Here is a 25721-nt window from a genome sequence, read left to right as displayed (position 1 = left end):
AACCTGTGCCCTCTAACTCAAGACTTCCCTACCTTTGGGAAAAGATATTGACTATCTAGCTGTGTTGACTATGAGGAGAGGTTGAATAAACTAGAATTATTTTCACTGGAAAGACGAAGGCTGAGGGCAGACCTGATAAAGGTCTACAAAATTATGAGAGACATAGATAGGGTGGATAGTCAGAGGCTTTTCCCCAGGGTGGAAGTGTCAATTACAAGGGGGCACAGGTTCAAGGTGAGCGGGGAAAGTTTAAGGGAGATGTGTGGGGGAAGTTGTTCATGCAGGGAGTAGTAGGTGCCTGGAATGTGCTGCCAGAGGAGGTTGTGGAAGCAGGCACATTAGCAACATTTAAGAAATAGCTAGATGGGTACATGGATAGGGAGGGAATAGGCGGATATGGACCGAGTAAGAGCAGTTTTTGTTTAGTTTAGTTAGGGCATCATGATCAGCACAGGCTTGGAGGGCTGAAGGGCCTGTTCCAGTACTGCAGTTTTCCTTGTACTGTACAAGCTGGACGAGTTGCACCCCAGCAGGACTGGAACCGACATTCGCACAGGGGTATTTACTAATGATGTTAGGAGGGTTTCAAGTAGAGCTGTAGGGGGGTGGGAACCTGAGTGAGGAGGGTGACACAAGACAGGAAAGCAAAGACAGAAATGACAGAAAAACAGCAAGCAAAACCGGAAGGCAAAGGAAACAAGGGTTAGTAGCAAATAGGACCAGGATACAAAAAAATGTGTAAAAATATAAAAACGACATGTTTAAAAGCAGTGTATTTGAATGCATCAAGCGTTTGCAATAAGGTAGCTTCATTAACAGCGCAAATTCATATGCAGGGGTTAGATATGATTGTGGTTACAGAGACATGACTGCAGGGTGACCAGGGCTGGAAACTGAGTATCAATATTTAAGAAGGACTGCTTAAAAAGGAAAGGAAATGGATTGTGCTGCGAGTTCAGGATAAAATCAGTGAAAGGGAAAGGATATTGTCTCAAAAAATCTCAATATACAATCAGTCTGGATGGAGCTAAGAAGCAACAAGTATACCAGTATATACCAGTGATGAGGAAAGACTGGAGAAAAAGAGTTAATTAGCCACGGATATCTAAGGAAATAAAGGAGGATATCAAATAGAAAGAAAATGCATACAAAGTGGCAAAGATTAGTGGGAACCTGGAGGATTGGGAAATCTTTTAAGGTCAGCAGAAAGCCGCGAGAAAAGCTATAAAGAAAAGTAAGATGAATTATGAGAGTAAACTAGCTCAGAATATAAAAACAGATACAAAAGTTTCTACAAATATATAAAACGAAAAGGAGTGGCAAAAGTAAACATTGGTCCTGTATAGAACGAGAAGGGGAATGTAATAACTGGAAATGAGGAAATGGCCGAGGTATTGAACAGGTATTTTGTGTCGGTCTTCACAGTGGAACACACAAATAATATGTGAAAAATTGATGACAGGAAGGTTATGGCAGGTGAGGACCTAGAAACTATCATTATCACAAAAGAGGTAGCGTTGGGCAAGTTAATGGGGCTAAAGGTAGACAAGTCTCCTGGTCCTGATGGAATGCATCCCAGGGTAATAAAAGAGATGGCAGGAGAAATAGCAAATGCACTAGTGGTAATTTACCAAAATTTGCTGGACTCTGAGGTGGGTTCCCGCAAATTGGGAAACAGCAAATGTGACGCCACTGTTTAAAAAAGGAGGTAGACAAAAGGCAGGTAACTATAGGCCGATTAGCTTAACTTCTGTAGTGGGGAAAATGCTTGAATCTATCATCAAGGGAGAAATAGCGAGACAGCTGGATATAAATTGTCCCATTGGTAAGACGCAGCATGGGTTCATGAAGGGCAGGTCATGTTTGACTAATTTGGTGGAATTCTTTGAGAACATTACATGTACAGTGGACAATGGGGAACTTGTGGATGTGGTGTATCTGGATTTCCAGAAGGCATTTGACAAGATGCCGCACCAAAGACTGCTACATAAGATAAAGGTGCACAGTGTTACGGGTAATGTATTAGCATGGATAGAGGATTGGTTAACTAATAGAAAGCAAAGAGCAGGGGTAAATGGGTGTTTTTCTAGTTGGCGATCAGTGACTAGTGGTGTGCCTCAGGGATCAGTGTTGGGACTATGTTTACGATTTACATAGATGATTTGGAGTTGGGGACAAGTGTAGTGTGTCAAAATTTGCAGATGACACTAAGATGGGAGGAAAAGCAAATTGTGCAGAGACGCCGAAAGTCTGCAAAGGGATATGGATAATCTGAGTGAGCAAGGGTCTGGCAGATGGAGTACAATGTTGGTAAATGTGAGGTCATCCATTTTGGTAGGAATAACAGCAAAATGGACTATTATTTAAATGGTAAAAAATTGCAGCATGCTGCTGTGCAGAGGGACCTGGGTGTCCTTGTGCAGGAATCTCAAGGAGTTGGTTTGCAGGTGCAGCAGGTAATTAAGAAGGCAATTGGAATTTTGTCCTTCATTGCTAGAGGGATGGAGTTTAAAAACAGTGAGGTTATGTTGCAGCTGTATAAGATGCTGGTGAGGCCACACCTGGAGTACTGTGTACAGTTTTGGTCTCCTTACTTGAGAAAGGATATACTGGCACTGGAGGGGGTGCAGTGGAGATTCAATAGGTTGATTTCAGAGTTGAGAAGGTTGGCTTATGAGGAGAGACTGAGTAGACTGGGCCTATACTCATTGGAATTCAGAAGAATGAGGGGAGATCTTATAGAAACATATAAGATTATGGAGGGAATAGATAAGATAGAAGCAGGGAAGTTGTTTCCATTGGCGGGTGAAACTAGAACTAGGGGGCACAGCGTCAAAATAAAAGGTAGCAGATTTAGGACTGAGTTGAGGAGGAACTTCTTCACACAAAGGGTTGTGAATCTGTGATATTCCCTGCCCAGTGAAGCCGTTGAGGCTCCCTCATTGAATGTTTTTAAGGCAAGAATAGATAAATTTTTGAACAGTGAGGGAATTAAGGGTTATGGTGAGTGGGCGGGTAAGTGAAGCTGAGTCCACAAAAAGATCAGCCATGATCTTATTGAATGGTGGAGCAGGCACGAGGGGCCAGATGGCTGACTCCTGCTCCTAATTCTTATTAACAAGGGGCAGAAAACATTCCTGGGAGCTGTTTATATGAGGTCACGTAGTATAAACTGGGGATGGCATGAAATTGGAAATTCAAGATGCTTGTAACAAGGGTGTTACTGTAATCATAGAACATAGAACATAGAACTTTACAGCGCAGAACAGGCCCTTCGGCCCACGATGTTGCGCCGACCAGTTACAAAAACAATGACCCACTAGCCTATACCAATCCCTTTTCGTCCATAAACCTATCCAGAGATCTCTTAAACGCCCCCAAACTAGACGCATTTACAACTGCAGCAGGCAGGGCATTCCAATCCCTCACCACCCGCTGGGTAAAGAACCTACCCCTGACATCCGTCCTGTAGCTACCCCCCCTTAATTTAAAGCCATGCCCCCTCGTGCTAGCTTTCTCCATCCGAGGAAAAAGGCTGACTTAATCATGGCTGACTTTAATCCACATAGAGACTGGACAGATCAAACTAGCAACAATGCTGTGGTGGATGAATTCCTGGAATGTGTATGAGATGTTTTTTCAGACCAGTATGCTGAGGAATCAATTAAGGAACATGCTATCCTAGCTTTGGTATTATTCAATGAGAATGAAGCAATAAATAATCTTGTTGTGCGGGGTCATTAAGGGAACAATGACCATGGCATGAGAGAATTCTTCATTTGAAGAAAAGTGAAGAAGTCTGATCTGAAACAAGAGTCCCAATTCTAAATAAACTACAAAGGTATGAGGTGCGAGTTGTCTAAGATAGATTGTGGAACCTATTATAAGTCATGGTGGTGAATAGAAAATAGCTGATATTTAAGGAACAAACTACGTCAGTCTCCTATTTGTTGACTACAGCTCAACCTTCAACACTATTATTCCCACGAAACTCATCTCCAAATTCTGTGGCCTGGGCCTTGGCACCTCCCTCTGCGACTGGATCCTGAACATCCAAACTCACAGACCACAATTAGTAAGGATAGGCACAAAACACTTCCTCCATGATCATCCTCAACACCGGTGCCCCACAAGGCTGTGTTCTCAGCCCCCTACTATATTCCTTTTACACCTATGGCCGTGTGGTTAAATTCCCCTCCAATTCGATTTTCAAGTTTGCTGATGACACCATCGTAGTGGGTCGCATCTCTAACAGTGACAAGACAGAGTACAGGAATGAGATCGAGAATCTGGTGAACTGATGCAGCAACAATAATCTCTCTCTCAGTGTCAACAAAATGAAAGAGATTATTATCAACTTCAGGAAGTGTAAAGGAGAAAATACCCCTATCTACATCAATAGGAACAAAGTAGAAAGGATTGAGAGATTCAAGTTTTTAGGTGTCCAGATCACCAACAGGTGTCCTGATGCCCCCCTGCCGACATTATAGTTAAGAAAGCTCATCAAGGCTTCTACTTTCTCAGAAGGCTAAGGAAATTTCGCATGTTCTCTCGAACTCTCGCCAACTTTTACAGATGCACCATAGAAAGTATTTTTTCTGGTTGTATCACAGCTTGGTATGGGCTCCTGTTCTGCCCAAGACTGCAAGGAACTACAAAAGATCATGAATGTAGCCCAATCCATCACGCAAACCAACCTCCCATCCATTGACTCTGTCTACACTTCCCACTGCCTTGGAAAAGTAGCCAGCATAATTAATGACCCCATGCACCTCGGATATTCTCTCTTCCATCTTTTTCCTTCAGAAAAAAGATACAAAAGTCTGAAGTTATGTATCAACCGACTCAAGAACTGTTTCTTCCCTGCCGTGTCAGACTTTTGAATGGACTTACCTTACCTTAAGTTGATCTTTCTCTACAACCTAGCTGTGACTGTAATACTACATTCTGCATTCTCTCGTTTCCTTCTCTATGAACGGTATGTTTTGTCTGTATAGTGCACAAGAAACAATACTTTTCACTGTATCCCAATGCATGTGACAATGTTAAATCAAATCAAAATGTAAATTGCAACAATTATACACTCCTTTCTGAGAGGTTCTGGGGGCAGTAACTTAAATTGAGGTTAAAAAAGGATTCCATGGTTGTGGAAAAGTTCAAACTGAGAGTAACAGAGTTTGCAGCAAGAATCGAAGATCATAACCTCTGTCGTTCCAAAGCTGCAGCTTATCCAAGACTGGATCTTATACAAGCTGTGAACAGCAGAGACAGTGGAGTGGTCAAGAGAGGTAGTGGGATGGTAGAGCTGAGTGCCATTGGCACACATGTAGAAGCTGACCCCATGTCTTCAGATAGCTTTGGCAAGGGGCAGCACTGAGATAAGAAAGAAGATGCAACCCAGGATGACTCTACAGGGGCTTTAGAGAGAGCACTATACAGTAAGAAGAGAAGCTGTTGCTAGAGATTATCTAGAGTTTATTACTGAGCAATTGGATGCCACAGGGAATGGTGACCAATGCCCAAGTATTTAGTTTTTAAAATAGTATCAAGAGTTCAGCCAATGATCATACAAACATCACTGAGTGACTAGTTACTGCTTCTCGTTTTCATCTCCTGGAAGTCTCTGGTGTGTTGCAAACTGATAAAACCCACACTGTGAAACAACGTAATGACGGAAAGCAGTGGCTTCTGTGTTTATCAGGGAGTGCAGCTGTGTCCGCGCTTTGGACATCTGTGAGACAGGAAGTCCTTTGCTGCTATATGTGGTTTAAAAGCCTGGGTGCTCATTGATAAAGAGAAAGAGAGAGATTTGGTATTTTTTGGACCTGGCCCTATGCCGTTTTTCCTTCACCACTGTGACTCGGCAAGCTGCTTACTGGAAAGAGTTTGTTAAACACTTACATTATATAAGACAATCAGCTTCTGATTCATTATTGATTCACTTCCCTGGGCCAGAACTCAGACCCCTTCTGTTCCATGTCTTTCTACACTGATGATGTGAGCCCGAGGTTCTGCAAAATTCCACCACAACTGCACCATTTTTCTTCAGATCCGTCCTATGCAAGATATTCAGGTGTAACTGACTTGAGCAAATACAGGTGAATTTCTCTGATTGATTCTGCTGATTCCAAGGTGTCATTTACAAACCTGTCCCCAACTCAGAACATTCATGTGTTTACACATTTAATATGTTGGTGTAGATTTACGATGCAAAATGTAGGTACTATATAGCCTGAGGTACCTAATATCAACACTGCCAGTTCTGGAAGCTGGTGTTTCTCTTTGCAGTATTTTTATTTTTATTTTCTCACTGAGAGCCAAATAGCAGGTCATGAGCAAGGAAGAGGAATGAGGGCATTTGGGTTAAGAACATAGAACATAGAACATTACAGCGCAGAACAGGCCCTTCAGCCCACGATGTTGCGCCGACCAGTTAAAAAAAAACAATGACCCACTAATCTAAACCAATCCCTTATCGTCCATAAACCTATCCACGGATCTCTTAAACGCCCCCAAACTAGGCACATTTACAACCGCAGCAGGCAGGGCATTCCAATCCCTCACCACCCTCTGGGTAAAGAACCTACCCCTGACATCTGTCCTATAACTACCCCCCCTTAATTTAAAGCCATGCCCCCTCGTGCTAGCTTTCTCCATCCGAGGAAAAAGGCTATCACTATCCACCCTATCTAAACCTCTAATCATCTTATATGTTTCAATAAGATCCCCTCTTAGCCTCCTTCTTTCCAGCGAAAACAACCCCAAATCCCTCAGTCTCTCCTCATATGACCTCCCCTCCATACCAGGCAACATCCTGGTAAACCTCCTCTGCACCCTTTCCAAAGCCTCCACATCCTTCCTGTAATGTGGGGACCAGAACTGCACACAGTACTCCAAGTTTGTTCTGTAAAAGTCTTCACATTGTATAAGGGACATGGAGGGGGAAAGAGTTCTAAAGCTTTGATGTCCTGGGAAAGGATGAGTTAAGAATAATGGCGTCTGTTCCAATTATACTACCTTTCAAAATGGCACTTCTGACATGTTTGCCTTTTTTCTGATCCAGGACCACTGCCGTTATTGTGGATGCAGGGCACTCAACCACCTCTGACAGACGTCCCACACCACTGCCCTCAGCCCTTCCCCTCCCTCCCAGAACTCTGACAGGGTCCCCCTTGTCCTCACTTTTCACCTTGCCAGTCTCTGCATTCACCAGATCATTCTCCCCGATTTCCACCAACTCCAGCATGATGCCATCACTAAACACATGTTCCACTCTATCCCCTCCCTCCCCACCCCTCCATCAGCATCCGCAATTATCTACTTTTATTTTAGTTGTTTAATGTGGCTGCAGGGATGTTGTAGGAGAGAGGGTTTCATTTGCTTGGATAATTGGAGCACATGCTGGGGAAGGTGGGACCTGTACAAGCAGGACAGTTAGCACCTGAACCGGGGTGGGGGGGCACTAATATCATATAGAACGTAGAAAAACTACAACACAAACAAGCCCTTTGGCCCACAAGTTGCACTCAACTTATCTCTACCTACTAGGCTTTCCTATAACCCTCAATCTTACTAAGTCCCACGTACTCATCCAGAAGTCTCTTAAAAGACCTTATCAAATCCGCCTGCACCACCACCGCCGGCAGCTGATTCCACGCACCCACCACCCTCTGAGTGAAAAACTTACCCCTGACATCTCCTCTGTACCTACTCCCCAGCACCTTAAACCTGTGTCCTCTTGTGGCAACCATTTCAGCCCTGCGAAAAAGCCTCTGAGAATCCACCCAATCAATACCTCTCAACATCTTATACACCTCTATCAATTCACCTCTCAACCTTCGTCTCTCCAAGGAGAAAAGACCGAGCTCTCTCAACCTATCCTCATAAGGCATGTCACCTAATCCAGGCAACATCCTTGTAAATCTCCTCTGCACCCTTTCAATAGCTTCCACATCCTTCCTGTAATGAGAGGACCAGAACTGAGCACAGTACTCCAAGTGGGGTCTGACCATGGTCTTACGCAGCTGCAGCATTATCTCCCGACTCCTAAACTCATTCCTCGATTGGTGAAGGCCAGTACACCATACACCTTCTTAGCCACATCCTCTACCTGTGAAGCCGATTTGAGATTCCTATGAACCCAGACCCCAAGATCCTTCTGATCTTTCACACTGCTAAGAGTCTTACCCTTAATATTGTATTCCGTCATCCCATTGGACCTGCCAAAATGAACCACCACACACTAGTCCGGGCTGAAGTCCATCTGCCATTTCTCTACCCGGTCTTGCATCCTATCTGTGTCTCGCAAAAACTTCTGACATCCCTCCAAACTATCCACAACACCACCAACCTTCGTGTCATCAGCAAACTTGCCAACCCATCCCTCCACTTCCTCATCCAGGTCATTTATAAAAATCACAAACAGCAAGGGTCCCAGAACAGATCCCTTGGACCAACCTCCATGCAGAAAAAGACCCATCTACAACCACTCTCTGCCTTCTGTGGGCAAGCCAGTTCTGGATCCACAAAGCAACGTCCCCTTGGATCCCATGACCCCTCACTTTCTCAATAAGGCTTGCATGGGGGACCTTATCAAACACCTTTCTGAAGTCCATATGAATCATATCTACTGCTCTTCCTTTGTCAATGTGTTTAGTCACATCTTCAAAGAACTCAACCAAGCTCGTACGGCACCATCTTCCTTTGACAAAGCCGTGCTGACTATTTTTAATCAAACTATATTTCTCTAAATGTTCGTAAGTCTTGTCTCTCAGGATCTTCTTCATCAACTTACCAACTACTGAGGTTAGACTCACCAGTCGATAATTTCCTGGGCTATCTCTACTCCCTTTCTTGAATACGTATCCTGGGAGGGAAATTTGTGTCGGCTCTTCAGGGGGGTTTAAACTAATTTGTCAGGGGAGTGGGAAAATGAGCTGTAGTCCAAAAGCCAGTGTTGAGGGTCGTGAGGTACTGAGGTAGGTATTAAGGTCGCAAGAGTGTACAGGCAGACAGGATGGTGGGTTGAAGTGTATCTACTTCAATGCAAGGAGCATCAGGAATAAGATAGGTGAACTTGGAGCGTGGATTGGTATTTGGGACTATGATGTTGTGGCCATTATGGAGACATGGTTAGAACAGGGACAGGAATGGTTGTTGGCAGTTCCGGGGTATAGATGTTTCAGTAAGAGTGGGGAAGACGGTAAAAGAGCTGGAGGAGTAGTATTGTTAATCAAGAATAGTTTAACGGCTGCTGGAAGGCATTTTGAGGGCGATCTGCCTACTGAGGTAATATAATTAGAAATAGGAAGGGATCGGTCACATTTTTAGGAGTTTTCTATAGGCCCCCAAATAGTAATAGAGATGTAGAGGAGGAAATGGCAAAGCAGATTATGGATAGGTGTGGAGGTCACAGGGTAGTTATCATGGGTGACTTTAACTTTCCAAATATTGATTGGAACCTTTATAGGTCAAATAGTTCGGATGGGATACTTTTTGTACAGTGTGTGCAGGAGAGTTTCCTGACACAAGGTGTGGATAAGCCGACAAGAGGTGGGGCCACATTGGACATGGTACTAGGTAATGAACCGGGCCAAATGTTAGATTTGTTTGTGGGAAAGCACTTTGGAGACAGTGACCACAATTCGGTGCCCTTCATTATTGCAATGGAGAGGGATAGGGTCACACAACAGGGCAAGGTTTATAATTGGGGCAGGGTTAACTATGATGCAATTAGGCAAAAATTAGGGAGCATAAGATGGGAACAGAAACTGTCCGGTATGGGCACAAACGAAAAGTGGAGCTTTTTCAAGGAACAAATACTGCGTGTCCTTGATAGGTATAACCCTGCCAGGCAGGGAGGAAATGGCCGAGTGAGGGAACCATGGTTCACAAAGGAGGTTGAATGTCTTGGTAAGAGGAAAAAGGAAGTGTATGTAAGGATGAAAAAACAAGGTTCAATTGGGTCGCTTGAGGGTTACCAGGTAGCTAGGAATGAGTTAAGGAAAGGGTTTAGGAGAGCTAGGAGGGAGCATGAGAAGTCCTTGGCGGGTCGGATAAAAGAAAACCCCAAGGCTTTTTACTCTTATGTGAGAAATAAAAGAATGACCAGGGTGAGGTTAGGGCCAGTCAAGGATAGTAGTGGGAACTTGCGCATGGAGTCAGAAGAGATAGGAGAGGCGTTGAATGAATACTTTTCTTCAGTGTTCACTAAGGAGAGGGGCCATGTTTTTGAGGATGAGAGTGTGATACAGGCTGATAGGCTGGAGGAGGTAGATGTTCTGAGGGAAAATGTATTAGCAATTTTGAAAAACCTGAGGGTCAGTAAGTCCCCTGGCCCAGATGGGATACATCCTAGGATACTTTGGGAGGCAAGGGATGAGTTGCAGAGCCTTTAGCTTTGATCTTTGGGTCCTCACTGTCCACAGGGATTGTGCCAGAGGACTGCAGAGTGGTGAATGTTGTTCCTCTCTTCAAGAAAGGAAATAGGAATGACCCTGGTAATTATAGACCAGTTAGTTTTACTTCAGTGGTCGGTAAGTTAATGGAAAGGATCCTGAGAGATAGGATTTATGACCATTTGGAAAGACGCAGTTTAATCCGGGATAATCAGCACGGTTTCATAAGGGGTAAGTCCTGCCTCACAAATTTGATTGAATTCTTTGAGGAGGTAACTAAGTGTGTAGGTGAGGGTAAGAGCAGTTGATGTCGTTTACATGGATTTTACTAAGGCGTTTGATAAGGTTCCCCATGGTCGGCTCATGAAGAAGATAAGGAGGTGTGGGATTGAAGGAAATTTGGCTGATTGGATAAGTAACTGGCTGTCTCAGAGAAGACAGAGGGTGGTGGTGGAAGTAAATTTTCAGACTGGAAGCCAGTTACCAGCGGTGTACCACATGGGTCAGTGCTGGGTCTCTGCTATTTGTGATTTTTATCAATGACTTGGAAGAGGGGGCTGAAGGGTGGATTAGTAAATTTTCTGATGACACCAAGATTGGTGGAGTAGTGGATGAGGTGGAGGGCTCTTGCAGGCTGCAAATAGACATTGATAGGACGCAGAGCTGGGCTGAAAAGTGGCAGATGGATTTAACCCTGATAAGTGCGAGGTGATTCATTTTGGTAGGACAAACTTGAATGCAGATTACAGGGTCAATGTCAGGGTTCTGAGGAATGTGGACGAACAGAGCAATCTTGGGGTTCATATCCACAGATCTCTGAAGGTTGCCACTCAAATGGATAGAATCGTGAAGAGGGCGTATAGTGTGTTAGTGTTTATTAACAGGGGGTTTGAGTTTAAGAGCCGTGGGGTTATGCTGCAACTATACCAGATGTTGGTGAGACCACATTTGGAATATTGTGTTCAGTTCTGGTCACCTCACTATAAGAAGGATGTGGAAGCATTGGAGAGAGTGCAGAGGAGATTTACCAGGATGCTGCCTGGTTTGGAGGGTAGGTCTTATGAGGAAAGGTTGAGGGAGCTGGGGTTTTTCTCTTTAGAGCGGAGGAGGATGAGAGGTAACTTAATAGAGGTTTATAAGATGATGAGAGGGATAGATAGGGTGGACGTGCAGAGATTATTTCCTCGGGTGGATGTAGCTGTTACTAGGGGGCATAACTATAAGGTTCATGGTGGGAGATATAGGAGGGATGTCTGAGGTAGATTCTTTACTCAGAGAGCGGTTGGGGTGTGGAATACACTGCCTGCTGTGATAGTGGAGTTGGACACTTAAAGAACTTTCGAACGGTTATTGGATAGGCACATGGAGCACACCAGAATTATAGGGAGTGGGATAGTTCAATCTTGGGTTTAGACATAGCTTGGCACAACATTGAGGGCCAAAGGGCCTGTACTGTGCTGTACTGTTCTATGTTCTATAACATTTATGATCAACGTCAGGCGGACAACACCATTGAGGATCTTGCACAATAAAAAGATTGCAGGGAAGTGAAAAATCATAGAAACAAAGGAAATAGGTGCGGGAGTAGGCCCTTTGAGCCTGTACCATTCAATATGATCATGGCTGATCATGCACTTTCAGTATCCCACTCCTGCTTTCTCTCCATATTCCTTGATCCCTTAAACCACAAGGGTCACATCCAGCTCCCTCTTGAACATATCTAACAAACTGGCCCAATAGATTTCTGTGTTAGAGAATTCCACAGGTTCATTGCTCTCTGAGTGAAGAAGTTCTTCCTCATCTCAGTCCTGATTGGCTTACCCCTTATTCTTAGACTGTGACCCCTAGTTCTGGGCTTCCCCAACATTGGGAACATTCTTCCTGCATCTAGCTTATCCAATCCCATCAGGATTTTATATGTTTCTATCAGATCCTCCCTCACTAAACTCCAGTGAGTACAAGCAAATCAGAGAAGCAAGAGAGTGTATAAGAACATAAGAACATAAGAAATAGGAGCAGGAGTAGGCCATCTAGCCCCTCGAGCCTGCCCCGCCAATCAATAAGATCATGGCTGATCTGTCGTGGCTCAGTTCCACATTCCCGCCCTCTCCCCATAACCCTTAATCCCCTTGCCTATCAAAAACCTATCAACCCGTGTCTTAAAAATATTGAGCGAGGCAGCCTCCACCACTTCAACGGGCAGAGAATTCCAGAGATTCACCACCCTTTGAGTGAAGAAGTTCCTCCTCAACTCCGTTCTAAACCACCCCCCCTTTATCTTGAGGCTGTGCCCTCTAGTCCTACTGTACTTTCTGAGCGGGAAGAGCCTCTCCACCTCTATCCTATCCATCCCATTCATCATCCTATACGTCTCAATGAGATCTCCCCTCATTTTTCTAAACTCTAATGAGTACAAGCCTAGTTTATTCAGCCTCTCCTCATAGTTCATTCCCCTCAACTCCGGAATCAGCCTAGTAAACCTCCTCTGCACTCCCTCCAAGGCCAAAGTATCCTTGCGTAAGTGCGGCGACCAAAACTGCACACAGTACTCCAGCTGCGGCCTCACCAATGCCCTATACAGCTGCAGCAAGACCTGCCTACTTTTATATTCAATCCCCCTCGCTATAAAGGCCAGCATCCCATTCGCCTTCCTGACCACCTGCTGCACCTGCAGGCTGGGTTTTTGCGACTCATGCACAAGGACCCCGAGGTCCCTCTGCACCGTCGCATGCTGCAGTTTTTCGCCACGTAAGTAATAGTCCTTCCTACCATTATTCCTACCAAAGTGGACAACCTCACATTTGCCAACATTAAATTCCATTTGCCAGTTCCTGGCCCATTCGCCCAGCCTATCTAGATCCTTCTGCAGACTCTCCACACCCTCCGCACAATTTGCCGTTCCACCAATCTTGGTGTCATCAGCAAATTTCGACACCATACACTCGGTTCCTTCCTCCAGATCATCTATATAAATGGTAAAAAGCTGAGGCCCCAGCACCGACCCCTGGGGCACTCCACTAGTCACCATCCGCCAATCCGAATAGCACCCATTGACCCCCACTCTCTGCCTCCTATTTGACAGCCAATCATCTATTCACGCTAACATCCTACACCCAACTCCATGTCCCCTGACCTTCTGTAATAACCACTTGTGAGGTACCTTGTCAAACGCCTTCTGAAAATCCAGAAAGACCACATCCACCGGCTCTCCTCTATCCACCGCACTAGACACATCCTCATAGAACTCCAATAAATTTGTCAGACACGACTTCCCCTTAACGAAACCATGCTGCGTCTGCTCTACCAAACAATTCTCCTCAAGATGCCTCGCTATTTTCTCCTTGATGACGGATTCTAACATTTTACCTACAACAGACGTTAAACTAACCGGCCTATAATTCCCCGCCTTTTGCCTGCCACCCTTCTTAAACAACGGCATAACATTAGCCGTTTTCCAATCTTCCAGCACTTCCCCGGAATCCATTATTTTGGAAAATAATCACCAAGGCATCCACTATCACCTCCGCCATTTCTTTCAGAACCCTCGGATGCATTCCATCCGGTCCTGGGGACTTGTCCACAATCAGTCCCTCCAGTCTGTCGAGCACCGCCTCTCTAGTAACAATAATGTCATTCAGGCCCTCCACTCCTACCATCTTTCCATCGCTAACACCCAGCAAATTATTCACGTCCTCCTCCGTGAAGACAGAAACAAAAAAGTTATTCAAGGCCTCAGCCATTTCCCCATCCCCTACCACTAAGTCCCCCCTCTCATCCTCTAAGGGTCCAACGATCACCCTAGCCAGCCTCTTCCTTTTTATGTATTTATAAAAACTCTTGCTATCCTTTTTTATATTAAGCGCTAGCCCAGCTTCGTAGTTTATCCTACCCTTCTTTATCAACTTCTTTGTCAATCTTTGTTGACATTTAAACCTCTCCCAATCCTCTTCTCGCCCACTACTCTCAGCTACTCTAAACGCATCCGCTTTTAATTTAACACTTTCCTTTACCTCCTTCGTTATCCACGGCTGATTATCTCTCCTCCTACGATCCTTTTTAACCATCGGAATAAATTTCTGCTGAGCACCAAGAAAGATCTCCTTAAAGATCTTCCACTGTTCCTCAGCAGACCTACCTTCCAACGCGCTCCCCTAATCAACATTCGCCAATTCCTCTCTCATCCTACCGTACTCCCTTCTGTTCAAACAAAGGACACATTTCCGGGAACCCACTTTCTCCTCCTCCATCTGCATCAGAAACTCCACCATACAATGATCATTCTTCCCAAGAGGATCCTTCACCACAAGGTCCCTAATTCTACCTGCCTCATTACATAACACCAGATCCAAGATAGCTCGCTCCCTCGTCGGCTCCAACACACACTGTTCAAGGAAACTATCCCGGCAGCATTCCAAGAACTCCTCCTCGAGCCCACTGTGTCCAACATGGGTCGACCAATCAATATGTAGATTGAAATCCCCCATAACTATCGCCGTTCTATTCCTGCACGCCGCACTTATCTGCGCGTTAACAGCCCGCCCCACCTCCAGATCATTATTTGGGGGCCTATAAACGACACCCACCAGCGTCTTCCTCCCTTTGCTGTTCCTAATCTCCACCCACAACGATTCCACTTTCTGCTCTTTGGTTCCTATATCATCCCTTACTACCACCCTGATGCTATCCTTAATCAGCAGAGCTACGCCTTCCCCCTTTTTCCTCCTGCCTATCCTTCCTAAACACTTGATACCCCTGGACATTCAGTTCCCAGTCCCTGTCACCCTGCAGCCACGTTTCTGTAATGGCCACCAGATCATATCCATTTGTGCTGATCTGCGCCACCAGCTCATCCACTTTATTCCGAATGCTTCGTGCATTCAGATAAAGTGCCTTCATCCCAGCCTTCACCTGTACCCTATTTGCCAGAACGCCATCAACCATACTCACGCCCCCTACTCCCTTTATTATTGGGACACCCTTGGCCTCCTCCCTTACCTGTACCCTCTCCTTTACTTTAGGCCTCGTAATGTCACCTACCCTCGCACCCTCCCCCCCCATAATTAGTTTAAAGCCCTGTCTACAGTCCTATTTACACGATTAGCCAGGACTCTGTGACAAGCAGCCAGTGACAAGTAAAAAGTGACAGGCAGCCAGTGAAGCCCAGTAGGAACCAAAAGGGGATTTATACGTAAAGGCAGGGACATAGCTGATGTAATAAATAAACACTTTGTACTTGTCTTCATCATGGAAGAAGATGCAGCAAAGTCATATTGAAGACAGAGGTAACTAACGCATTTGATGGGCTAAAGATTGAAAAACAGGAGGGATTACATTGGCTGGCTATTATTAAAGTTGATAAGTCACCAGGACCGGTTGAAATGCATCCAAGGACTGAGAGAAGTAAGGGTGGGAATTGTGGTGGTACTGATCATAATTTTTAATTCCTCTTTATATACAGAAACAATTCCAGGGGACTAGAGAATTGCAAATGTTATATCCTTATTTAAAAATTGTAAAATCCAGCAACTATAGGCCAGTCAATTTAACCATGGGGGTGGAGAAACTTTGTGAAATAATCATTCAGCACAAAAGTAATAGTCACTCGGGCAAAGGTGGGCTAATTAAAGGAAAGCAACATGGATTTATTAAGGAAAATCAAACCTAACTAACCAGCTGGAGCTTTGTAATGAGGTAACAGAGAGGGTTGGTAAGATTAATGCATTGACGTTATGTACATGGATTTCCAAAGGCACTTGATTAAATGCACATAACAAGCTTGTCAGCAGGTTACAGCTCATGGGATAAAAGGGATAGTTATGGCACAGTTACGAAATCGGTTGAGTAACAGGAAGCAGCAGTGATGAACAGCTGTTTTTCAAACCGGAGGAAGACAAATAGTAGGATCCCCCAGGGGACAGTGTTAGAACTAATAAGAACATAAGAACATAAGAAATAGGAGCAGGAGTAGGCCATCTGGCCCTTCGAGCCTGCCCCGCCATTCAATAAGATCATGGCTGATCTGTCACGGCTCAGTTCCACATTCCCGCCCTCTCCCCATAACTCTTAATCCCCTCTCTTATCAAAAACCCATCAACCCGCATCTTAAAAATATTTAGTGAGGCAGCCTCCACCACTTCAACAGGCAGAGAATTCCAGAGATTCACCACCCTTTGAGTGAAGAAGTTCCTCCTCAACTCCGTTCTAAACCGACCCCCCTTTATCTTGAGGCTGTGCCCCCTAGTCCTACTGTCCTTTCTGAGCGGGAAGAGTCTCTCCACCTCTATCCTATCCATCCCATTCATCATCTTATACGTCTCAATGAGATCTCCCCTCATTCTTCTAAACTCTAACGAGTACAAGCTTAGTTTATTCAGCCTCTCCTCATAGCTCAACCCCTTCAACTCCGGCATCAGCCTAGTAAACCTACTCTGCACTCCCTCCAAGGCCAAAATATCCTTGCGTAAGTACAGCGCCCAAAACTGCACACAGTACTCCAGCTGCGGCCTCACCAATGCCCTATACAGCTGCAGCAAGACCTCCCTACTTTTATATTCAATCCCCCTCGCTATGAAGGCCAGCATCCCATTCGCCTTCCTGACCACCTGCTGCACCTGCAAGCTGGGTTTTTGCGACTCATGCACAAGGACCCCGAGGTCCCTCTGCACCGTCGCCTGCTGCAGTTTTTCGCCACGTAAGTAATAGTCCTTCCTACCATTATTCCTACCAATGTGGACCACCTCACACTTGCCAACATTAAATTCCATTTGCCATTTCCTGGCCCATTCGCCCAGCCTATCTAGATCCTTCTGCAGACTCTCCACACCCTCCGCGCAATTTGCCGTTCCACCAATCTTGGTGTCATCAGCAAATTTCGACACCCTACACTCGGTTCCCTCCTCCAGATCATGATGCTTTTCATGATATATATTAATAAGATAATGCTTTTCATGATAAATATTAATAAGCTAAACTTGGGTGTATATGACACGATTTCAAAACTTGCACATGACACAAACTTAGAAGAGATGTGACAGCACAAAACTTCAAAAGAACACAGACATGCTGATGGAACAAGTGGTAAGTGACATAAAATAAAAAAAATTATTAGTCACAAGTAGGCATACATTAACACGGCAATGAAGTTACTGTGAAAATCCCCTAGTTGCCACACTTCGGTGGCTATTTGGTTACACTGAGGGAGAATTGCTCGGGAGAACATAAGAACATCAGAACTAGGAGCAGGAGTAGGCCATCTGGCCCCTCGAGCCTGCTCCGCCATTCAATAAGATCATGGCTGATCTTTTCGTGGACTCAGCTCCGCTCACCATAACCCTTAATTCCTTTACTCTTCAAAAATTTATCTATCCTTGTCTTAAAAATATTCAATGAGGGAGCCTCAACTGCTTCACTGGGCAGGGAATTCCACAGATTCACAACCCTTTGTGTGAAGAAGTTCCTCCTCAACTCAGTCCTAAATCTGCTTCCCCTTATTTCGAGGCTATGCCCCCTAGTTCTAGTTTCACCCGCAAGTGGAAACAACTTCCCTGCTGCTATCTTATCGATTCCCTCCATAATCTTATATGTTTCTGTAAGATCTCCCCTCATTCTTATGAATTCCAATGAGTATAGTCCCAGTCTACTCAGTCTCAACTCCAACCCTCTCAACTCCAGAATCACCCTAGTGAATCTCCTCTGCACCCCCTCCAGTGCCAGTATATCCTTTCTCAAGTAAGGAGACCAAAACTGTACACAGTACTCTTGGCATGGCCTCAGTAGCACCTTATACAGCAGCATAAGGTAACATAACCTCGCTGTTTTTAAACTCCATCCTTCTAGCAATGAAGGACAAAATCCCATTTGCCTTCTTCATTACCTGCTGCACCTGCAAACCAACTCCTTGTGATTCCTGCACAAGGACACCCAGGTCCCTCTGCACAGCAGCATGCTGCAATTTTTTACCATTTAAATAATAGTCCATTTTACTGTTATTCCTACCAAAATGGATGACCTCATATCTACCAACATTGTACTCCATCTGCCAGACCCTTGTCCACTCACTCAGACTATCTATGTACCTTTATAGACGTTCAGTGTCTCTGCACACTTTGTTCTGCCACCCATCTTAGTGTCACCTGTGAATTTTGACACATTACACTTGGTCCCCAACTCCAAATCATCTATGGAGGGTGGTGGAGGCGGGATGCCTCATATCCTTTAAGAAGTGCCTGCATGAGCACTTGGCCACAACATCCAAGGCTATGGGCCAAGTGTTGGCAAGTGGAATTAGGTGGGCAGTTCAGGGCATTTCATGCATTGGTGCAGACACGATGGGCCGAAAGACCTTTTTTGCACTGTAGTATTCTGTGATTCTGTGATTTAGCATGGTCAATGCACCTAACCAGCACTTCTTTCAGACAATGGGAGGAAACCGGAGCACCCGGAGGAACTCCATGCAGACATGGGGAGCGTGTGCAAACTCCGCACAGGCAGTGACCCAAGCCGGGAATTGAACCCAGGTCCCTGGCACTGTGAGGCAGCAGTGCTAACCACTGTGGCACCGTGCTGAGAATGCAGAGAAGTGTGAAATTATTTATTTTGGTAAAAAGAACCAGAAGAGGCACAACAAAATAAAGAATACAATCATTTAGAGGGTGCAGAAGCAGAGACACCTGGCTGCATTATTCTTAAAGATGATAACAGCAGTTAGGAACAGAGGATACTGGGTTTTATTTAGGCAGAGAATACAAAAGCAAGGAAATTATGATAAACTGCATAAAAACCTGTTTGGTTTCAACTGGAATAATGTGTCCATTTCTTGCTATTACATTTTAGGAAGGATGTGAAAGCAATAGAGAAAGTGCAGAACAGATACCTGAGAATGGTTCCAGGGATGAGGAGCTTTAGTTATGTAGATTGATTGAAGAAGTTCTGAATGACCTCCTTGGAGAAGAGAAGATAGAAATATCAGAGCAGGAAAAGGCTATTCGGCCACTCCAGCTTTCTCCACCATTTAACTAGATTATGGGTGGTCATCTACCTCAGTGCCATCTTCCTCCACTATCCCGTAACCCTTAATGTCATTGGTATCTATAAATCTAACAACCTCTGATTTGAACATACTCAATGGCTGAACCTCCACAACTGTCTCAGGGAGAGAATTCCAAAGACTCACCATTCCCTGGGAGAAGGAAATTCCTTCTCATCTAGGCCCAAAATAGCCTAACTCTTATTCTGAGATTGGGTCCCCTGCTTCTAAACTCTCACAGCCAGGAGAAACATCTTTCCTGCATCTACTCTACAGGAATTTTGCCTGCATCACTGAGATCATCTCTCATTTGTCAAAGGGTCATCTGGACTTGAAAGTCAGCTCTTTTCTCTCCTTACCGATTCTGCCAGACCTGCTAAGATTTTCCAGCATTTTCTCTTAAGGCAAACATGCAGTTTAAACATAGAACATAGAACATTACAGCGCAGAACAGGCCCTTCGGCCCACGATGTTGCGCCGACCAGTTAAAAAAAACACTAACCTAAACCAATCCCTTTTCGTCCATAAACCTATCCACGGATCTCTTAAACGCCCCCAAACTAGGCGCATTTACAACTGCAGCAGGCAGGGCATTCCAATCCCTCACCACCCTCTGGGTAAAGAACCTACCCCTGACATCCGTCCTATAACTACCACCCCTTAATTTAAAGCCATAATTTAAAGTTTGTCTACCTAATTGCTTGGTGAATCAGCACGTTAGCTTGGAGTGATTGATGAACGAGGCAGCCTAGCTCCCACTGGTCATCATCATTTAAGAAATACTCCGCACTCTTTTTTTTTAACAAGTGAATAACTTCACACTTTTCCACATTACATTCCATCAGTCTGTCTAAATCCCCTCCAAGCCTCTTTGCATCATTCTCAACGTTCACATTCCCAACTAATTTTGTCAGCAGCAAACTTGGAAGTATTAAAGTTAGTCCACACGTCCAAACATGGATCCAGACTGTGGACAACTGGTGCCCTTGTTCAACCCCAACAGTCACAGCCTGCCAACCAGAGAAATTTTTTTTTATTCATTTATGGGACATGGGCTTCACTGGCTGGCCAGCATTTATTACCCATCCATAATTGCCCTTGAACTGAGTGGCTTGTGCAGCCATTTCAGAGGGCAATTGAGAGTCAACCACATTGCTGTGGCCCTGGAGTCACATGTAGGCCAGAACAGGTAAGGGTGGCAAGTTTCCTTCCCTAAAGGACATTAATGAACCAGATGGATTTTTCCGACAATCAACAATGGTTTAATGGTCATCATTAGATTCTTAATTCCAGATATATTTTATTTAATTCAAATTCTACCAACTGCCATGGTGGGATTTGAACCCAGGTCCCCAGGACATTAACTGAGTTTCTGGATTAATAATCTAGCAGAAATACCACAAGGCCATTTGTGTATCCATTGATTTCTTCTCTGTGTTTTCTGCCCATTAACCAATCCTCAATCCATGCCAGCATATTCATCCCAATCCCATGAGTTTCTATTTTGTTTACGGGTTCTTGCCAAAAGTTACTGAAAATCCAGATATACCACTTCCACTAGCTTTCCCTTGTCTATTCTGCAAGTTACATCCTCAAAAAAACTCTTAACAGGTTGGTCAAACATGCTTTCTCTTTCATAAATCCATGTTAACTCTGTCCAATCTCACCTTATGTTGTAAGTACCCAGTAATATATCCTTTATAATAGATTCCAGCATTTTCCCCACTGATGTCAAGCTAACAGATTTATCATTCCTCAATCCCTCCTTTCTGAAAAGTGAGGTTACATTTGCCACCTTCCAATGTGCAGGAACCATTCCAAAATCTATACGGTAATATTTTTCTCCCTCTCTGGGATATGTTCCTTGGCAGTGGCACGCCACTCACTGTTGGTGGGATCTTACAGTCGAAATTGATGGAGAGGGTGCATTATTGGTGGGACACACAATCCTGCTGGTGTGAACAGCAGCAAGATTTTGGCAATAGAATTTTGAAAGATGATCCCAAAGTAACCATTATTTCTCCAGCCATCTCTTCCAATCCTCTAGGATATAAATCATCAGCTCTGTGGGATTTATTAATTTTCAGTCCCAGTCATTTCTCCAGCACTAATATTTTACAAATGCTAATTCTTCAATCTCACCAGTCCTTCAGCTCTCTAATATTTCAGGAAGGTTTCTTGAAGACACACACAAAGGAGATGATCTTACTAAAAGAATTCTAAGTTGCGAATGAACATGAAAGTGGGAGAAATTTGCATTGTTTTTGGGCAATTTAAAAATTGAATCTTACCTGACTTAGTCGAAATCATTTTGCCAAACTTGCAAACTTGCCTGTCAGTGCCTCCCCCAGCTATAACCGGCCTTCGTGGCCAGCCACTCCTCCCCCCATGCCACTACCACAGGGCTCCATGGCTCTTCGAACCCCACCCCCCGCCATCCTCCAGGACCAGTCATGGCCAAAATAATCATCCCTTCCCCCCACTACTGCGAGGCTCCACGGCTGTTCATCACCTCCACCACCCCAGACCAGACTGATCGACAACCTCTCCTGTTGATTGCGTGATCAGAGTGTGTAACTGTTCTCCCCAGTCAAATGGCCTCCCGCCAGTCTGGCAGGGTTGATGGTGACCATACGTGATCCTTGCCAGAGAGAACCTGCACCGGCGAGGCCGCAGATGTAAGTTAACCAATCTACCGTAGCGCCTCACACCAGCTCAGAGCAGATGTCCCAAACCTGGAACAGGTAGGCAACACAGCCTTCTGGGCTCTGACTTTCAACTGCACAGAACCTTATCTATCCCTCTCACTACTCTATCCCTTACTACCACCACATTCCTGTTAGCACCTTTCCTACCGGAATGCCTTCCTGTGCCACAATTCCACGGTCAGCTTGCTCATCCATCCTGCAGTCCCCACCCTCAGCTGTACAGGCAGTATCTGCGCTCAAACCTGTTGGACAAGTATAAGAGCTCAGGTTCCTCCACTTCTATCTTCTCGACCTCCTTAACTGCCTCACTTGCAATCAAACCTTCCTGTTCGTGACTACTGACAAATCAGAAGACCTTGTCCTGAGGGGTCTGCCAGTCTTTGGAACAAACAGTCCATAGAACCATAGAAAATTACAGCTCATAAACAGGCCTTTTGGCCCTTCTTGTCTGTGCTGAACCATTTTTCTGCCTAGTCCCACTGACCTGCACCTGGACCATATCCCTCCACACCCCTCTCATCCATGACCTGTCAAAGTTTTTCTTAAATGTTAAAAGTGACCCCGCATTTACCACTTTATCCGGCAGCTCATTCCACACTCTCACCAATCTCTGTGTGAAGAAGCGCCCATCCTAATATCCCCTTTAAACTTTTCTCCTTTCACCCTTAACCCATTCCCTCTGGTTTTTTTCTCCCCTCTCCTCAGTGGAAAAAGCCTCCTTGCATTCACTCTATCGATATCCATCAAAATCTTATACACCTCTATCAAATCTCCCCTCGTTCTTCTACACTCCAGGGAATAAAGTCCTAACCTATTCAATCTCTCTCTGTAACTCAGCTTCTCAAGTCCTGGCAACATCCTTGTGAACCTTCTCTGCACTCTTTCAACCTTATTTACATCCTTCCTGTAACTAGGTGACCAAAACTGTACACAATACTCTAAATTCAGCCTCACCAATGCCTTATATAACCTTACCATAACACTCCAACCTTTATACTCGATACTCCGATTTATAAAGGCCAATGTTCCAAAAGCACTCTTTACAACCCTATCCACCTGTGACGTCACTTTTCGGGAATTCTGTACCTGTGTTCCCAGATCCCTCTGTCCAACTGCACTCTTCAGAGTCCTACCATTTACCCTGTACGTTCTGCTTTGGTTTGCCCTTCCAAAGTGCAATACCTCACACTTGTCTGCATTAAATTCCATTTGCCATTTTTCAGCCCATTTTTCTAGTTGGTCCAAATCCCTCTGCAAGCTTTGAAAACCTTCCTCACTGTCCACTACACCTCCAATCTTTGTATCATCAGCAAATTTGCTGATCCAATTTACCATATTATCATCCAGATCATTGATATAGATGACAAACAACAATGGACCCAGCACTGTTCCCTGCAGCACACCACTAGTCACAGGTCTCCACTCAGAGAAGCAATCCTCCACAACTGCTCTCTGGCTTCTTCCATTGAGCCAGTGCCTAATCCAATTTACTACCTCCCCATGTATACCCAGTGACTGAACCTTCCTAACTAACCTCCCATGAGGGACCTTGTCAAAGGCCTTGCTAAAATCCAGGTAGACAACATCCGCCGCCTTCCTTCTTCCACTTTCCTGGTAATCTCCTCGAAAAACTCTAATCGATTGGTCAAACATGACCTACCACGCACAAAGCCATGTTGACTCTCCCTAATAAGTCCCTGTCTATCCAAATATTTGTAGATCCTATCCCTTATCACACCTTCCAATAACTTGCCCACCACTGACGTCAAACTTACTAGCCTGTAATTTCCCGGATTTTTTTTGGAACCTTTTTTAAACAACGGAACAACATGACCCACCCTCCAATCATCTGGCACCTCCCCCATGAATACTGACATTTTAAATATGTCTGCCAGGGCCCCTGCAGGTTCAACACTAGCCTCCTTCAAGGTCTGTGGGAATACCCTGTCCGGTCCTGGGGATTTATCCACTCTGATTTGCCTCAAGACAGCCAGCACCTCCTCCTCTTTAATCTGTAAAGGTTCCATGACCTCCCCACCTGTTTGCCCTGTTTCCGTAGACTCCATGCCTGTTTCCTCAGTAAATACAGATGCAAAAAACCCATTTAGTATCTTCCCCCATCTCTTTTGGTTCCATACACAGTCTACCACTCTTGTCTTCAAGAGGACCAATTTTAGAAGCTCTTTGGATTTTCCTTCACTCTGTCTGCCAAAACAACCTCATGTCTTCTTTTAGCCCTCCTGATTTCCCTCTTAAGTAGCTTATTGCACTTTTTATACTCCTCAACATCTGATCTGTTCCTTGCTGCCTGTACATTTCATACAACTCTCTCTTCCTCTCAATTAGTGTTACAATCTCCCTCGAGAACCAAGGTTCCTTGCTCCTATTCACTTTGCCTTTAATCCTGACAGGAGCATACAAACTCCGCACTCTCAAAATTTCTTCTTTGAAGGCCTCCCACTTTCCATTTACATCCTTACCAGAGACCAGCCTGTGCCAATCCACACTTCCCAGATCCCTTCTCATTTCATCAAATTTGGCCTTTTTCCGGTTCAGAACTTCAACCCGAGGACTAGATCTATCCTTATCCATGATCAGGTTGAAACTAATGGCATTGTGATCACTGGATCCAAAGTGTTCCCTCACACTCATATCCATCACCTGCCCTAACTCATTTCCCAATAGGAGATCCAATATCCATCCTCTCTAGTTGGCACCTCGATATACTGATGTAGAAAGTTCTCCTGAACACATTTTACAAACTCTACCCCGTCTAAACCTTTAACAGTATGGGAGTCCCAATCTATATGTGGAAAATTAAAATCCCCGACTATCACAACGTTCTGTTTCTTGCAGTTGTCAGCTATCTTTCTGCAGATTTGCTCCTCCAATTCTGTCTGACTATTGGGTGGTCTTTAATACAACCCCATTATTGTGGTCATACCTTTCCTGTTTCTCAGCTCCACCCATAGGGCCTCTGTAGACAAGCTCCCTAATCTCCCTAGTCCATATAACAGTTCACTCCCTGGTGACCATAAAACCATAAGAAGTAGGAGCAGGAATCAGCCATTCAGCCCTTCGAGCCTGCTCTGCCATTTAATAAGATCACGGCTGATCGAACACTCACTAATGCATTGCAGTATACCGCAGCTCAATGACTCTGACCAAAGCTCCTCAAGCCGTAGACACTTACTGCAAACATCTTTGACCTGGATCAGCCCGATGTTCAGGGACTCCCACATCCTATAGTCACAGCAATCCACCTGCCCCCCCCAATCCTTATTGTATCCTATTAAATAACTAAACCATCTTCTTATTTAATTTTGAATGTAATTAATTTGATTTGATAAAGCTGTTTAAAATCATGAGGTGTCTAGGCACAGTACATGGGTAAAAGCTGTTCCCAATGTTGTAAGGATCCAGAGCCAGACAACACTGACAGAAGATAATAGGCCAAAACAACAGTGGCCATCAGGAAAAACCTCTTTCACTGTGCGTGGTTAGGATTGGGAATGTGCTGTGAGAGCATGGTAGAGGCAGGTTCAATTGAGGCTCTCTATAAGAAAATTGGATCATTATCTGAAGAGAAAT

The 25721-nt window shown here is 44.7% G+C and overlaps 1 protein-coding gene across 14 annotated transcripts in view; it reads right to left on the bottom strand.

Annotated features, from left to right (window-relative positions):
* cbfa2t3 (CBFA2/RUNX1 partner transcriptional co-repressor 3) overlaps window positions 1–25721 on the bottom strand; it is a 147656-nt gene that overhangs the window by 75885 nt on the left and 46050 nt on the right. For 10 of the 14 annotated variants that reach the window (XM_080186627.1, XM_080186618.1, XM_080186620.1 and 7 more), the window contains one exon: window positions 19270–19337. The exons of the other annotated variants lie outside the window; for them this stretch is intronic. The gene's annotated coding sequence lies outside the window, so the exon portion shown is untranslated. The remainder of the gene's footprint in view (window positions 1–19269; window positions 19338–25721) is intronic. 14 annotated transcript variants of the gene reach the window in all.

This window comes from Carcharhinus amblyrhynchos, chromosome 4 (assembly GCF_965287045.1).
Source record: "Carcharhinus amblyrhynchos chromosome 4, sCarAmb.v2.hapA, whole genome shotgun sequence".
NCBI lineage: Eukaryota > Metazoa > Chordata > Chondrichthyes > Carcharhiniformes > Carcharhinidae > Carcharhinus > Carcharhinus amblyrhynchos.
The sequence above is the reverse complement of the archived record's forward strand: the minus strand, read 5'-3'. Positions and strand labels throughout refer to the sequence as shown.